We start from the raw sequence: 17,408 nt of genomic DNA on the forward strand, positions 1-17,408 counted from the left end.
AACACTCTCAAGGTTCGTATACAGACAACATAAATACCCAAGCAAGTAGCAGGGGGGACAGCGGCCGATGTAGCTCAGTTGGTAGAGCACCGGACGCGATATTCGGAGGTCGTGGGTTCGTTTCCCACCATCGGCACGTTGTTTTTTCTTCTACTTTGTGTTTAATAATCTTTCCCCTAAACAGATTACATTAATAATTTCTGGGATTATCCAAGTAAATATTAAACAAAAAAAAAGACATAAAGTACCATCCCCAACGCTTTCCTTGGCCTCGCCGACTGTTGGCTTCTTTCCTTCATGTATTATAACGAGCACCCTCATTTCCCCTTAATTGATCTGCTTATATATATATATATATATATATATATATATATATATATATCGAACATAAATACGCAATTTAGTTGCTAACGCTAAATAATTTTATACGTTGTTTATTTTTAGCTTCAAATAAATTACGCGAGATATAAAAGCTTTAACATAAACATTCGCTCCCATTATCTTTGAAACGCATCCCGATAGAAGTAGCTCGGCCGCACAAAAATTATTATGAAGGAACCGGCCACTTGTCACAGCTCTGGTTTTGCGACGAACGGGGCACTTAATTCGCTGCAATTATAATCTTACCGCGCGCGACCTTGTTCTACTGCAACAAATTATCCATACTCTGGCATGAAGCAGTGGTGTTATAGCGTGGTGGTACTCCTGCATACTGTTCCTTTGCGGCTACTCAAATCGTATATATATATTTTTTTAAATGAGCGGGCATAGAAATAACGTACAGCGTTTGTTTTGGAAATAAATAACTTGATATAAGTGGCAATTTATCAATGTGATTTTAGAGGTCTTCTCAGAATATTTGCACCTAAGTTAAATATGGAAAACGCTCACCAATTTAGCTTTGCTATTGCAAGTGAAGTATGCTTCGAGAATATTATGCATGTGTTGCAGACCACTGTTTACCTCGCACTAGTCAAATTACTGGTGCGCACATTGCATTTCTTTAAAGTTTGATGTATATCAGCTGACACACAATGTATATTACATTCATTACTATTCGCAAAAAACAAAAACAAAAGTAGCTGTAAGCACTACAATCAATGGTGGCTTGCCACACTACTTACTTTTATCCTGCATGAACAAACTAGAACTCAAAACAATGCAACGCAAACAGATGTGCGATGCTATTCTCTGTCGAATAATGCACATTTGTAGCCACCAACAATAGTGTTTTGAAGCCTTTTCCTCTACATTCATGCGAATAGCAAACATACACGCAAAACAAAACGGAAAAAGATGCATACTTGAAATGAGTATCAGCAAAAGGCTAAGATTCGAACATTTAGCTAGGTCTGACGAGCAGCTTTCAGATATCAATCGCCATTTATTTATAACAATAACACAAAACAGAATAAGAAAAACTTTGACTTATAATTTACTGCACGCTTAATCATGTTCATTCGGTCGATTACGCGTGTTCTATTATGTTCTATTACGCATTCTATTGCGCTATGTTCTGATCTAATGAGAAGGCTGACAAAAAAATTGCTATGTTCAGGTAGACCATAAATTTCACCTGTTTATAAAGTTTGGAGCATTTAACCATGGCCTCTCTTTGCCCTGCAGGATGATGGGCCCTGAATTCAACTGCAGCGGAGTTCCGTCGTCCTGAATTCATTTCAACATACAAATTATTTATAAATGGGCACAAGAAAACTGCCTTGTCGGTGGGTCATATAAGTTGAACGCCCGAGTTTCGGGAATCCGAACAGCTGTATACTTTCAATAAAGAAGTGCCTAAGAGGATATTTGAAAAATAGATGCCTACGCCTCCTTCCAGTAAATCACGTTTTTAGGCTTGATGGAGTAGTCCGTTATGAAAAATGACCCTGCTAAAGAGAACACGCATGCTAGAAACTGGTAAGAAGACATGGTCCGAGCCACTCCTTCACTGTCTCCCATGCACACCTTCCTTCGCTTGGTGTTTTCTTAAAAATTGGAATCCAGGCCCGGATCAATTAAACTAGTCTGAGTACTGGCCCGCCTGAGCAATCGCAACAGTGAAGCCAGGTGTCCACTCAGCTTGAGCGGCCCTGAACCGCGGAGGGCAAGTTATGTATTCAGGCTGCTTCCTTGACTACCTGTTAACATACAACAAAATCACCCTCCAATTCAGGGAGGACCCTACGGTAGTCCTCGCAACACAAATTCCTCACTGAGCTAGAACATGTTTCCTGGAGGCAGCTCCAAGTCCGCACGTCGTGTCAGTCTTCCTTGCACTCCTTCATGCGGGCCAGTACACACTTCGGAGTGCACCCAATGCGGCACCCTTTAGCCGATTTCTATTAGATCCGAAACATCTGGGCCGAATTCCAACCCCAATCTGTTTGGTAACTGAGCACTATTTACACATGTAGGATTCACCAAAGAGCCAGTGCGTCTTGCAAGGAAGATAGCACTTTTTTCTTGATAAAGCACTCATAGCGAGCAGTTTTTTTTATTCCCTTTGGCCCAAGCCAAGAGCTAGCGTCAAAATACAGCTCCACTGTGGGCATAGTGCAGCCATCCTCTCCGCCTGCATGATGCAAGAAAAAACTGCAGAGCCGAAAAACGATCAGATAACAGTCTGCGCTAGTCCAGCAAAATGCCCAGTTTTACACAAACAAATCCAAGACAGTGCCTAAAAATATGTCCATATCGAGAATGTACTTTTCTCAAACTCCGTTGGCGCGATACAGTTCTCGGAGGCAGTCTGCAAGCTACATTCATACACACAAGAAGGGCAAATGGGCGCACTGTGCTATGACCGGACTTTATTTCTAACTCAAACGAAAAGGTTAACCTCCCTGTTTTTCTATTTTATTTTCTCTCTCTCTCTCTCAAACGGCCGAAACGGGGCTACAATCCGTCCTTTGACTCAAACATGCCCTTATTAGAAATGCTTAAAAAGCACAGTTGTTATACATATTTCACACAAGAACTGCACTAACTGCATATAACCTGAGCGGTAGAATATGGTGCCTTATAGGGCTCAGCGATGAAAATCAAAAGTGGTTTACTGCACATAGCATCACACACAGTGATGTGATAACGTCAAAAAACTAATTATTCTACTCCATAAAGGCTCATTTCATGCTGGAGATGTCGAAACAGGTGTAATTTTAGGCTCAGTGATAAGGTGGACGCGCGACTATGCGCTGCTTTGCTGTACATCCAGTTTGAATTTGGCTCCCTTTATACTCAAGAGTGGAATCGAAACTATGGTGTCGGCGAGCGTTGCAAGCTATTTTCTCTAAAGAAAAAAGAACTGAAAGAAATCACTAAATGAAAATTAGTAAGAATAATGCCATGGGCGACACTTTCCATTTTGCTTCACTTTATCGCAGTGTGAAGTGCTGCAGTTAAAAGTGCGAGTACTCAGGACTAAATAGAAAAGAAAGAAACTGTGAACAGGTATTACAGAACATCCGGCACTCAAGAGAAACAACTGTTATGTCAGTCACACTACTCATTTTACTAGGCGTACACGGAGTGCATCCGCCATCAAAACGCGTGACGAACCCGGCACCATCGCTGACCATAGACGCTCGCTTCACCAACTAAGCTAACAAACTTTCTTTAACTTCTGTGTTTTTCTACAAGCTGTAAGCTTTCCTCTGCAGCCGTATATAGGGATGCGCGAGGGGGAATCCGCGCGAGTGGAGTAATTGATGGCTTATTAAAGCGAAATCTTTACTAGCCCCATTACACGAAAATCCGGACGCCGGCGTGGGAACTCGATGGTACTCCAAAACGACTTCAGTTGTCCTTAAAAACAAGTTTATCAAATCAAATCTTAAGAAGATTTGGGCGCTTAATGTAAGAGCACTGACGCGAAATTATGAGTAAGCGTCACAGAAATGGTAAATGTTCTGGCAACTGCTCCTCTGTAAATATAGAGGAGCCGTTGGTTCTGGCTTCACTGACGGTTTTGTACAAAATTCATTGCCTCCATCGACACAACGATAACGTGATGCACTACATCTTCACTCCACCCAGCGCAAACTCTCAGCGATATCACGAAGACCCAACCTTATCAAGGGCCGAGCCCCATTTTCGCTTTTATCGGATGGTTCCATCATTCAACGTTCGCTCGCTTTTTAGCTGCTGAAAACTTTTGTTTTTTTCACAAGCAAAGCTTTAGGTACGAACACGTATGCAATATAATAACTGATAAATCGATCACTCACGCTATGAGGGCTGCCAAGGTAAACACTAAATTACTTTTGGGAGCTTACGACTGCCACTTACTGGAGCACCGATAAACACCGATGATCTATATATATATGAAATGATAATCACCAAAAAAAAAGAAAGGTTTTGAAATAAACAAAAATGCATACACATAAAAAATAGAAACCGAGCAGCCAAACCCTTACTTAAAAGCAAGGCCAGAACTGTTTTCTCCACTTTCGACGTCTGTGGGGCTTTGTCGTGTGGCCAGAATTGCTTTACTTAAGCAACGTGTTAGGCTGTACGCTGCGGCTTCAAAACTTAAACACTTTTAATTGTGCTTCTTTACTCTTCTTGCGACTGAGTCATTAATGGGACAATGTATAAGCTTCGGCTTTTTTTGAGAATAATCAGTGATTACCTGCCAAAAGGAAGAAAGTTTACACCAGAAATTTAGATGTCTGACTTCTATATACTTGGTGTTTGAGCGAAACCCACTGGTTAATTTTTTAAAACATTTTTTGGAAGTATAAAGGTCGCTTTTGCAGCTGAGTAATACAAGCATTGCCACACATCAGAAAACGAGTTAACCAAGTGAACAGTTTGCTAACAAACGTTTCATAGGAAACTTCTTAATTATTACAGTTAAGCACCTGGTCACATTTAGGGATTTGTAGCTGGTCGCTTGTATAGCAGCTATACCAGTGCTGGAAATTTTAACTGCGCGATTATCCTCTCCATTGTGGCTCAGTACATCGTGCAGCGACCTCTATTCATCAGCAGTGCCTCATAAGCAGCGCTCTCTATTCAACGCGTTGTGAGCCCTACCAATGTCAATTTACTCTTTCTTCATTCAGCAAACGAATAACCAGCCTGTACTCGTTCTTTAACCTGCGCTGTTGTATTCATGTCTCTTAGTATTACGCTTACAATTTTTCTTCCCACAGCTCTCGGTGTTCGCAGTTTACTTTCAAGATTTTTAGTTACCATCCATGGTTGTGCCTTGACAATGACTGGCAAGACGTAATTAATAGCCACTTTCTTCTAGAGGTGCACAGGTGGAAATAATTTTCATTTCACTTCATTATGGCCGGTCAGCCTTTATTAAAGTTGGACGTGAAAATTGTGATCCATCGACGCGCAGTTGCTCATGGGAAGAAATTAAACCTCACCGAGGCTAAGGGTCACAGGCGCCCAACCAGCCCACCTGAAAGGACTCAACAGCGCAGATTTCCAATATGAAAATAGCAATCAAGAAATACATTGGTCTATTTTTACATCAAGTGCCTAGTTGCGAGTATACACTATCGTTTTCACAGTATTCAAATAAAAAGGAGGATCTAGCATGGCCACCACTCTATACAACTACCCCTGGCCAATTGTTTTGTATTATATATATTCCTAAATTCGATGGCAAAAACGTCGCTGCTTTCTGTGACGAAAAAGGGCGGAAACACGCAGCCGATTTCAACATCCTACACGGGATCAGGCGCATCAGCCTATCTCTGACCCCTCGCCTCCTACAACCCTAATTGACAGCCAAATACGCAGCTCATATGTAACCGGCACTCTTGAAGGTTACTATCTCTCACACAAACTGGTTTTCATACAACGAGTACTCAAAATTCATCCAGTAATCATGCGACCACACAAATAATGAGGAAGCACAGAAGAGGGATGGGTTTAAAATAAAAAAAAAATAAATATCCACTTTATGCTGAAATACAGCTAGGCGCCAAACACAGAACTAAGTTGAAAAGCGTGCTTAGATCAGCAACGCCTATGACTTCTATTAGCTTGTTGCATCTTCAAAACTACAACATTAAGTAAGGAAATCATTGTTATTTGAGCTATAAGCTAAAGAAACATCAATGGACGAAAAGTATAACAGGGACGCTAAAATTTACAAAACACAAACCTGCAAAGAGTACAGACGATGTCATTGTAAAGAACTTCCTGAATGTCTTTATTATACTGATTTATGTCAACATCGTCAGGTCGACGAATTAAAATATCGTCAGAAAGAGAAGTGCAAGAAAACATCGCGAAAAGTGTAGCGTCCAAAGAGCTAGAAGTATGGTGTCCTTGTAGGCCTCTGTTATAGGCACACATTGCCACCCCGTCCGTATGTCCCATTATTGGCTCAAGATAGTGGTCCGTAAAAAAGCAAACTATAGCAATCGAATGTCATCCTTGCTGTTAGCACAGAACAGTGGACCGGTTTTTCTCATGCGAGGATTATATGCTTTCTCAATACCTAGTTTTGTTGAAATGTGTACCCAAAAATTCTTTTCATCATATGGTGCGTCGTTATCTGCCATAAATAAAAATCACACACAACTGTGCAAAGCTGCCTTTAAACAAGCAACATTTTTGCAACAAACACTGGCTCATAATTTCACGAAGTAGGTTCTTTAAATTCGTATATTGGCCAAGTACTATACATATTTAACTGTGCTGGTAGTTTCTTCGGCGACGGCCGAACGTGGCTGCTTGACTGCGTTGCAACGATAGCATCGCAAGTACACAGATAGACAGAATACCCAGAAAACATGTCTGGCCGCCCTTTCAGCAGCCTGTTATGTCAGCTTTCTCTTATTTATGGGCACTCACCCACATTATCCCATTTCTCATCAATGCATTCGCAGTTGAAATGACGCATTGCTAATCTTTCATTTAGCGATTTAAGGGGATGCAACGGTGTTGTGTTCCGGGACTGGTGGCCTTCTCCTGCAAGTGTTAGTGCCACGAGCGCCCCGGCCTGCCCGCTGTGGTCCGGGGTGCCCTCCTCGTCGAGGCAATGGTGTTTTCGTTACCAGAAGGTGAACCTTGTTATGAGAATTTGACGGGTTTGTGAGGGTCGCGAAGCGCGAATGACGCCTACCCCTCTCCCGGCTACGAAACTTGGAGTTCGACAATACCAGTTGTTGGGCGAGTTGGTGTGCACGGTGACCCATAACAACAGCGCGACAGAGCTCTGTGTTGTCGTCCTTTCTTCCACGTCCCGTCTGTCGCGCTGTTTTTATGGAACTTGGAGTGGTCCCAGTTCGGTCACCAATGCCGCTCTTTTCCTGTAACCTGCGGCTGGGTCACGTGACCACTGTATTCGAAATGATACCGGCAACAGACAACGGAAGTCTTCTTTCGGCAGTAGAAGAGAACAGCTGCTCAGGGAGCCATCCACATTATAAGGGTATGGGACCCCTTTAATTCATTTTGGGTGGCTAATCTAATAAAAGACCCATTTTAACTGTTTCTTCTCATTGAGTCGTTTTATTTCGTTAGTCCGCAGCCCTTACTTTGCAACAACGGGTACTGTTGGCTGCAGCTTTATGCATCAATAGCTACTGCATATTTTCTCATTGAATTTTTTTATGTTAATTACTCATCCTTCTGGACTTGAAACCCACGAAAAATGTTTACTGTGGCTTTGCGTCTTCTTTCGTCTCAAACGTAAAACGTTAGGGGGTTATAACGGTAAATGTACCTTTTCTCAGTAACAAAAATTAGTGTGCACATTAAACTTTGTATGCGAACTTTACACTTTATAAACTGAACCTACGAACACTTGGTCTCTTCCCAACAAGCGGGAAAAACATATTGCTCTCTTGTTGTCAACCGTACTGAGGAACTTCAGATGCATTAATTTATTCAGACTGCTGGCAACAGACGGCCAAAATATATGGGTAAATTTTAGCCTACATGGATGAGCAGATTATAAGAAAAGTACAGTAAGGTTGAAAATGTTTTTAACGTCATTTTGAGAAATTTGCAATTTTATTTTTGCACTTTTAAAGCAATGCTTCAATAGGCAACTGGAGAATGAAAGGATGCTCTCTATCAAGACAGTTCTGAGACATTTCGATACATCTGGCGTTATGTCTAAATGTCTATAAAACAGCATTAAATGCTTCCCTCTCATAACTTTAGTGAGTCACAGCTTCTTAAGCGGCAATTTTTACGGTGGCGGACTCAACAAATGATTTAAGGCAGGAACCGAGCTTAAATTTTGTCAATGATGCCTTAGTGTTTTGCGTCTTGTCGGGCAAACACTTGCTCAAAGGCCGGACAACCCCAAACCCTTAAATACATGGTCTGTTACATTTAGAACAGCAGTTCGCAGGCTCTTTTCATGGGAATATACCTCAAGGTTACCCTTACTGGAGCTGCGGTTGTACCCACGCGTTAATGGCACTTCCTTTTGGACAGTTCTTGATTTTGCTTCTCGCGCGTATCCTTCATATATTGTTTACCGAATAACTTCGCCTCCCACTTCTTTGTGACCCAGTTTTTGCCAAGGCTGTTGCAACCTTGAGTGAAAAGTGCATTTGCACTCCTCTCTACTTTGCTGGTTGAGCATCTGTGTGAGTCGGATTCGAGCTCAAAAGGCTCCGGGTAAAAAATGACTACAGAAAGTGACAGCCAGAGTGCGTATCGGCCCTGGCGACAGCACTCTGAGGTCCTTACCAGGCTGACGGGCGGGCAGGCTGGGTTCGAATACAGGGAGACACGTGACGCCATAGCTTCCGAGGAGCAATAGATCAAAAGTAGACAGCCTAAAATGTAATGCAGTATTCCTTTAACAATTCAGCATTGATCGAATATTTAGGTGGATCTCCCAAGTTGGTGTAGATTTCTAATAAGAGAGTAATTACTGATTGGCATCCACCCAAGCGTAGCCATACGGCTCCAAAGGAAAGCTACACAGCTTTCTCAGAAATTTCGTAGTTAAAGAAAAATTTGTCCGGGTCCGGGTATTGAACCCGGGACCAATGACTTTCCGGGGCAATCGCTCTACCAACTGAGGGAACCAGGACGGTCGGCAGATCACATATGGTAGGGCGAGAGCGAATTGATCAAGCTTTCTTCTGTAGCCGTAAGTTGCGCTTGACTGTATGTCAATGAGCAATTACTTTCTCATAACTTCAGCGTTGTGAATTTATTGAAGAGCACACAAATGCATCAAAACAAAAAATACGATTGATGTGCTTTAAAGCGATTGCTGTTGAAGTCTTCATATAGGGCGACCTATGCATTCAAAGCACCAAGAAAAATTTTCGAGTATCGGAAAACTAATTAAGATCAAAATGGGCATGCTAATCAAATCAAATCAAATCATATTTATTTTCCAACAAGTGGATGGTCGCCTGGGCTAAAAGCTGTACAAACACCTTGACAGAGGCCCAGGAAACCGGAACACAACAGAGCAGGAGCAAACAGCAGATTCCAAAAGTTCGTTAACAATATGACCATGACATCCAAAAGTGTTATACTATGCATACGTCACTGCAGCACGATATGAGAACAAAACAAAAAAGTTGATCAATGATGAAAACAATGGAACAAGCTCAATGCAGAAAGTTCGTAAAGGTGAGTATGATATTTACAGAACACATGCATGAATAGATTATATATGCACGAAGTAGGTTCTTAACTGCTTAGGACTAAACCCAACTGTGTTTTTATGTTTGTTGAGAAAAACGGGAAGATTATGAGCCAAGGATTGTACTTTGTATTTTGTTCTAAAATGTGGTAGAGACCACGTGTCAGTGCATCTAGTGTTTACTATTGCAGTGCGGTGTTCAAGAGATGCAAGTTTTACCAAGAAATTACCCATACCTGTCGAACCGAAATATGTTAATTGTAACAAACTATATTCATAAATATTGTCCACACGGATCATATTAAGTGATGTTGTTAAGGGTTGAAGATTTGATGTTGGTTCTAAGTTTGCGATGAGACGAATAATTTTTCTTTGCAACACAAGAAGCTTGTTCATATTTGTTTTAGTTGTTGTTGCCCATACTAGAGTACAGTAGTTAACATGAGAAAGGAACAGAGCATAGTAAATTTGTAGTTTAGCACTTATGGGGAGCAATGTGCGACAACGTGAAATTACACCAGTAACAGTCGAGAGCTTTCTAGAAATATGGTTTCTATGAGCGTCCCATCTAAGATGCGAAGAAAAGTATACACCTAGAACCTTATGCTCGTGAACTATCACTATGTGCTGGTCTTGAAAAATGAATTGATCTAGGGGAGGAACTACTTTATTATTAGCTCGAAATATAATGGCTTTGGATTTATTTGGGTTTACCGTGATTTTATTTGCTTTGGTTCAGGCTGAGAGTTTACTAAGGACATCATTAGATTTTAACACTAGTTGGCTGATATTATTCGCAGAAATAAGTAGGGTACTATCACCAGCATAGATCACAAATCGAACTGAGGTATCAATGTTGACAATATCATTTATATAAGTGTTAATTAAAAGAGGGCTCAAAACACTTCCTTGTGGTACGCCACATACTATTGTAAGAGGGATGACCTTTCTTTATTGATGCATACGCACTGGTGCCTATTTTTCAGGTAAGATTGCAGTAGAGCCAAAGCTGTCCCACGAATTCCATAAGATGAAAGTTTATTAATGAGAATACTGTGATCGATGGAGTCAAACGCTTTGCTGAAATCGATAAATATTCCTGCTGTCAGTAAATTATTATCAATATTTGCCAAAACTATTTCCTTCAGGCTTAGCAAAGCAGCCTACGTAGAGCGACCCATTCTAAAACCATACTGTGAGTCTGTTAAAATTCTTTTCTTGTCAAAAAAGTTTGCGATACAAGAAAAAAAATTTGCTTTTCTAATCCCTTAGAAAATACTGGGAATATGGAAATTGGCCTGAAATTAGATACAAGATTATGATCCCCTCCTTTAAATAATACAGACACCCTTGCACATGTCATAGCAGTGGGAAATATACCAGACTCAAGTACCAGATTGAAAATATGAGCTAAAGGAGATGTTAAGAATTTTAATGCGTATTTAACGGGTTTAATTTGGATACCGTCGGCATCTAACGACCTACTGTTATTTAGGGCCATGAATGTTTTGTATATCTCGTTTTCATTAGTAGGATCAAGAAATATGCTTTCAACACTGTTATAAGCTAGGGAAACTGTATCTGATGAAGTACAAATTGGTAGTGCAGCGTTTACAAAGTAGTGGGTGAAGTGATTTGCCAAGTCACGATCTTTCAGATTACGCCCATTTACGGTAATTGTTCTTGGAATTGAACGAGAGCCACCACGTCCAAGGACAGTATTTATAATTTTCCATTCAGCACCGGGCTGTTGTCTGTTAATATTTGCAAACAGGTTAGCATAATATGCATTCTTTGCCACTTTAGCTCCGCGTTTACTTGATTTCTTGTTTTTTTAAACTCCTTTAGCACAGCTTCACAGCGCGACTGCAGAAATGAATTATATAGGCGGTTTTTATTTCTGATTAATTTTAAATGCTGCCGGTTAACCCATGGTTTTCTTGTTTTATTTGATGGTTTTACTGATACTAACGGAAAATGTTTTGCGTATGTATTCACAAAGAGTTTAATAAATTCCGCGTATGCCTCATTTACATCTAGTTTGCTGAAGACCGTAGACCAATCACAAGCAATTATGTCTTGTTTGAACGATTCCAGACTATCCTCGGTGATGGACTGAACTATTAGCGACTCCTTGTGTTCCCTTGTTCCTTTGAAAATAGTCTGATAGGTCATAAATACAGGGCAGTGGTCGCTTATGTCAGATGTTAGAGTACCAGAGCTGTAAACAGCAGTATTATTGTTCGTCAAAATGAAGTCTCGAGCAACGATTGAGTAATGACAGTGATTCGTGTAGATGTTGTTATTAAGTTCAGAAAACCAGAAGAATGCAACACACTGTTAAAGTCCCGAGTAGTTTCAGTATCATCAAGTAAATTTATGTTAAAATCGCCACTGCAGTCGAGGCGGAAGTTGTTGCTGCACACATGTTCTAGCAAGAGCCCAAAAAACTGCATAAAAGAATGCATGATACCTCCTGGTGGACGATATAAAACTGATATGGTTTCATTTTTGCTCTGTAAGGTTATTATCTCATAGTCAGATGTTACTTTACTAAATTCAGGTACAATTTCGCAGTTCTTGCGCATTGTAACGTAAACCGCGACACCACCGCCCCGTCTGCCTGTACGATTCAAAAAGAAATTATTGTAATCTTTTAATCTTAACATTTGGCATCCATCATAGTACCATGTTTCTGATAACATCACAATGCTGAATTTAAAACTAAAGTCATCGAGACATGAAGTAAGCATGTCCTCTTTTCCAGTCACCGACCGTGCATTGATATGCAGAACTGATTCAAAAGGGTTTTCTGCAACTTCACATTTTTAGGAAAAGTGAATTCTTGATAATTCATTGCAGAATCCATGATATGATTGTCAATGTTCGTTGTTTTCAGCACAATCGGATTTACTCCGGTTTTGAAAATATTTCTTCTAGACTACTTTCGCGTTTATCAACACGGCTGAACTGCCATCTGCTTGCTTTGCATAGATTTTGCCGTTGAATGCCCAGACAGATTTCCATTTGTGCTCGTGTTTCTTTTTTACAGCCATGGCAAGCAATTTCTTGAGTGTTGGACAGAGGTGCTCATTTGCGAAAACAATTGCTTTATCATCAAGGCCGAGGTCATCATTTGTCAGGCGCGCTTTCTTTGCTTTCCTTAAAACAGCATCACGTTTCGTGCGTGTTTTAAACTGTACGACAATGCTTTTTGTCTTATCAGTCTTTCGCGTGGGCACTCGATGGCAGACTTCTATATCGCTTCCCGTTATTGGTTCGTTCACAGCACAACCGATCTTAGAAAGCAAATCTGGCAAGCTTTAATTTTCTTGTTCAATAACACCCTGAAATTCGATGTTTGCTTTCCGAGAATACTGTTCCAGAGAGACCATTCGGTCTTCAAGTACTTGAATTTTAGTTTCTGCTGCAAAGCAATTTTCGCGGAGGGATTCATTTTGCGTTGCCAGATCTTCTCTCTTCAAGATTTCTGCCTCCAGTTTTTGCTTTAGTTCCTCGATTGTTCTGTGAGCAAATTCAAGGCTCTGAACCAAATTTCTCTGTTCAGTTTTCAAATCCCGTATTTCACTGCGCAAATCCCTTTCTATGGACTCGCGAAACATTTTCAGCTCTTGCCTTATTTCCTCTTTGAACTTGTGGGGGTCGGCCTCTTTAACTGGCATATCGCTTGCGATATGCAGAGCAAAATTAAAGACAGCGCTGAAATTGTAGGATCAATCTGTTTCGTTAGTTAGGAACAGCAGTGCATGGTCAATACAAATGAATAACCAGAGCAGCAGCAGCGACAGCGGAACAATGAATTGATCAAAAATAAAGAAATAAGCACTGTAGTGACAGGACTAACCTGCGCAAGAATAAGGGGCAACTTAGATGCTGCACACTTTGCTGTCGCTGCTGCTGTTGTGATGATCTGCAGATGGCGACTTGAATTTATAGGCAGGGGCTCCCGGAAGATACTCTCATCTGTAACTTGACACACATATTGAGGTTTATATTTAATAAAAAAAACACTGATGAGCGAGAATAACAGCTATTACCATCACCTGGGCAGCTGCCTATCTGCATATGCCGAAATAAATTAATGTATGGAACATTCAATTGCACAGGAAGTGACCGGCAGGTAGGCATCATACCTGCGCTTTTTATTACGATTAGGCGTGAATGTTTCATTTGAATTATTTTACCCTCCGGGTACGGGGTACATTAGAGAGAAGAGGGGACAATACAATACAAAAGGTACTACTGATGATGCTAAGCACAGAAAATCAAAATACAGAGTGCACGATGGTAAGCTTACATATGTAATTAATGACCAATTCAACAGTTTTTTTTATACTTTTTGCTACCCCGCCATGGTGGTGCAGTGGTTAGGGCGTTCAACTACTGTGCACAGGGATGCGGGATCAAATCCAGGCATCAGCGGCCAATTTCCGATGGAGGCGAAAAGCAAGGCGCCCGTGTGCTGTGCGATGCCAGTGCACGGTAAAGAACCGTAGGTGGTCGAAATGTCCGGAGCCCTCCATTGCCTCAGTTGCTGTGGAACGGTAAACCCCATAAACCAAACCAAACTTTTTGGAAACATAATAAGAACGCAAAAAAAAATGTTAAAGAAAAAAGAAGAAAAGCAAGCACTCGAAATACGTCAAAGAAAAGTATTTTCAAGCGCGCTTCTAAACATGTCAGGATTAGGTATAGTTGTTAATAACGGCGATAACTTGTTCCAGTCCTTGCTGGTTTTGGAAAACAATGGGTTATAACCCATTAGAGTGTTAAAGTATGGTATTCAAACTTTCTGATTATGTTCTCTCTGCGAAAAATAAACGGCGCTGGCGTGATATAAATAGTCTGCAAAATACTTTTTTGATAGTACATTTCGTGCCAGAAACAAATGCGGCAGAGGTTTCGACGATATAATAATAAGGGTAGGTTTAATAGTAGTTTCATTTGTGCTACGCTTATTGTCCTATTGGAATTATTTAGGATGAAGCAAGCTGAAACAGTTTTGCGCGGCCTCCAGATTCTGTGTTAGTGAGGCCTAAAATATATCCCATATTGGTGAAACGTACTCAAGCTGTGACCAAATATAAGTAGTCTATAACATGTGTTTGTGCACTACTGCAAGCTTCCAAACAATAGCATAAACCTGGTCAATAGTTCGTTTGGTAAAAAGAATACACGCTTTTTCACTTATCTGCCCAAAGTTTGCTAATGCTTCAAATCTGTTCGTGATACTATGACACCTTTTATTAAGCCTGCACAGAAAGAGTATTTCAACGGGCACTGAAATAGAAAAGTATACCGTAGCAGGAGGAGATGAAGCAGGAATACAACACAACACTGAACCAAACGATCAAAACACTCGCCTTATTGTAGTACTGCTAACAAGAAAAAATTGGCAGTGGCTTAGCATGGTTAAGCCTGGTAATTGCGAAAGCAATAGCTATGGCTACGCCTAGGTTCAGATGGTGGTGTAGCTGGTTGTGGTGCTTGTGGTTATGCTTATGGTTATGCGGTGATTCACTCTGGCCACGGCATATGGTTCAACTATTGTTTATTGTGGGGTTCTACCTGGTTTCTATGTATAATTAGTAGCTAGGCAAGGAGTGCCGTGGCTGCAACGATATACTTGGTTGTGGGTGAGGTTAAGGCAGAATGTACAACTGCCGCTCCGACAACGGCTGCAACGGCATTCTTTACGTCAGCAGAAATGAAAGCATCCCTGGAGACTGCGTTGGTTCCACTGGAGTACTGGAGTAACGACTGGAGAAGAAAATAAGCCATGCAAACGCAAGAGAGTGCATTTAACTAGTACGATAGCTGCGACCAGACTTACCTCGGGAATGATATCTGGGCGATATTTTTAGGTTATCATAACGCTGGGCTCTTTCCCTTGCCTGGTATTTATCAATTATCGCTTCCTTTCTGTCCTGCATGACACGATTCTGACACCCGCTGCTGTCTTCACGGTGTGCAGCTTCAACTAAACATCAGGTGCCGCTGAGCTGCTTTCAGGTGCGGTTCCCTCCTGCAGCTCACCACACCTTAAGCGCAACTTGTGCTTTCTTTTTCTCGTCTGTCGTGCTGAATTTTTTGTGGATTTTATCACACTTGACGCCCTTCTAAGAAGTTCCCGATAAGAAGAGGACGTTGACCACGAAGTGCTGCCTGATTATGCGCTTAGTCTTTATAGCCACTCGCTCACAACACGCCCTCTTTCCTGTGAACTTTGATTTCTAACATGCTACTGCGTAAAATGTTTCACCTCTATTATTCCTGCAGGGCAGGATACCTTCCTGGCATTGCACAGTTCTCAGGACGCTCGTCTTCAGCGCTCGAGTGGTGCGCTGCGGAACAAGAGAAATCTTGGCTCCGCTGCCTCAGAAAAAAAGTACAGCTCAGTTGACGGGGCACATAATATGGCCATTCATATTCGGTCTAGCGCGATCATCATCACTACAGCTGAATACTATATATGCTCAAAACTTTCGCTTCCTGACGACTACACGCATATTGTGGCCGGCTGGTGTAGACCATATTCCAGAGCTGTTCTCGTGCGCCGCCGTTTTGTTCCGACAGGGACGCTGCCGTGTGGGCGTTTCTTTGGGGACTGCGGTTATCCGGTTGCTCCGTGACCGCGCTTGTATGGTAGCCACAACTTACTGCTCTTTAGATGCTGCAAAAGATTTCCGAAAATACTTCCGCAGCACCACTGCATTCCAGCAAGTTTTTCGCTGTATCCTAGACATAAAAATCGATGCGTTAGACATCCGAATTAGTTTCACGTTCCTGCTGCTTAAGTCGGCGTTAAACGAGCATTAGCTCATTCGTCGAACTTTAACGCAGGAAAAGCTCCTATTGAACAATTCAAAGCTATATGTATATGACTCCTATGCAATTCCAATTTCAGGTCGCTTCTCATCCGGCCTTCTTGATAACAAACCCCACATATTGTGGTGTGTATATTCGCGTGCGTGGTAGTGCGGCAGTCGCATCAACAAATTATCATTGCTATCTCGGCTCACTTGTAGGGGTAGCAGAAGACAGGTTTTGTGGCGCTTCATTCATTAGCATTACCTTCTTAAAATATGTTTTTTTTTGTGCTTAGCTAATTTACAATCTATCAAACTAGCGCAGCTGTATGTGAACAGATACATGATATATAAGCTCAGATCCTCAACACATATTACGCACATGCCAAGAAATATTAGCTAATGAATGCTAGCTAACGCGCAACAACTACGTCTTGATAATGTGTATTAGGTTTGAAATGCCAAACAGATATCGGCTATGAGGGACGATAGGGGGTATGAGGGAGTTTTAGGAAGCAGTGTACGGTTACACCGTTTGTTGTTTAAGTACCCCTGTGACAGCTGCCGCTTCGAAGTCGCTCTGAGAATGATTTTTTTAGAAGGGGGTAGGAGGGGGGTGGGGGGTTTCTGAGCCCTTGATTACGCTCCTACGTTTTAATTACATACGCAGAGGGCGTGGACCAGGTGACAACGATCATCTTTGCAAAATATTAGGATTGTCCCTGCTGAGCTGCGGGCGAAGGCAAAATGTAAACACTGCTTTTCAGCATGGCCAATCTTCTTGCTAACGCAGGCAACAGGTAATACGCAACCGCGCTGCGTGTATCCAAGAGAGTTTCATTGGTTCTATAATCATGACCTACAGGATAGATGTTTCGCTGCCGTTCAGACGCGCGATCTCTGTCTTCGTGCTCTTCGGAGCCCTTTACGGGGAATTCGGGGATCGTGGATGCGGATTCCACCAGGGAAGAGTGGTTGTTTTT

The 17,408-nt window shown here is 41.6% G+C and overlaps 1 non-coding gene across 1 annotated transcript; it reads left to right on the top strand.

Moving 5' to 3' along the window:
• The first annotated feature begins 63 nt into the window (after positions 1–63).
• Positions 64–136, top strand: TRNAS-CGA (transfer RNA serine (anticodon CGA)). Its single transcript has one exon. It is a non-coding gene; the product is annotated as a tRNA-Ser (tRNA).
• Positions 137–17,408: the final 17,272 nt, after the last annotated feature.

This window comes from Amblyomma maculatum, chromosome 1 (assembly GCF_055883805.1).
Source record: "Amblyomma maculatum isolate TAMU_Amacu chromosome 1, ASM5588380v1, whole genome shotgun sequence".
Taxonomy (NCBI): Eukaryota; Metazoa; Arthropoda; class Arachnida; order Ixodida; family Ixodidae; genus Amblyomma; species Amblyomma maculatum.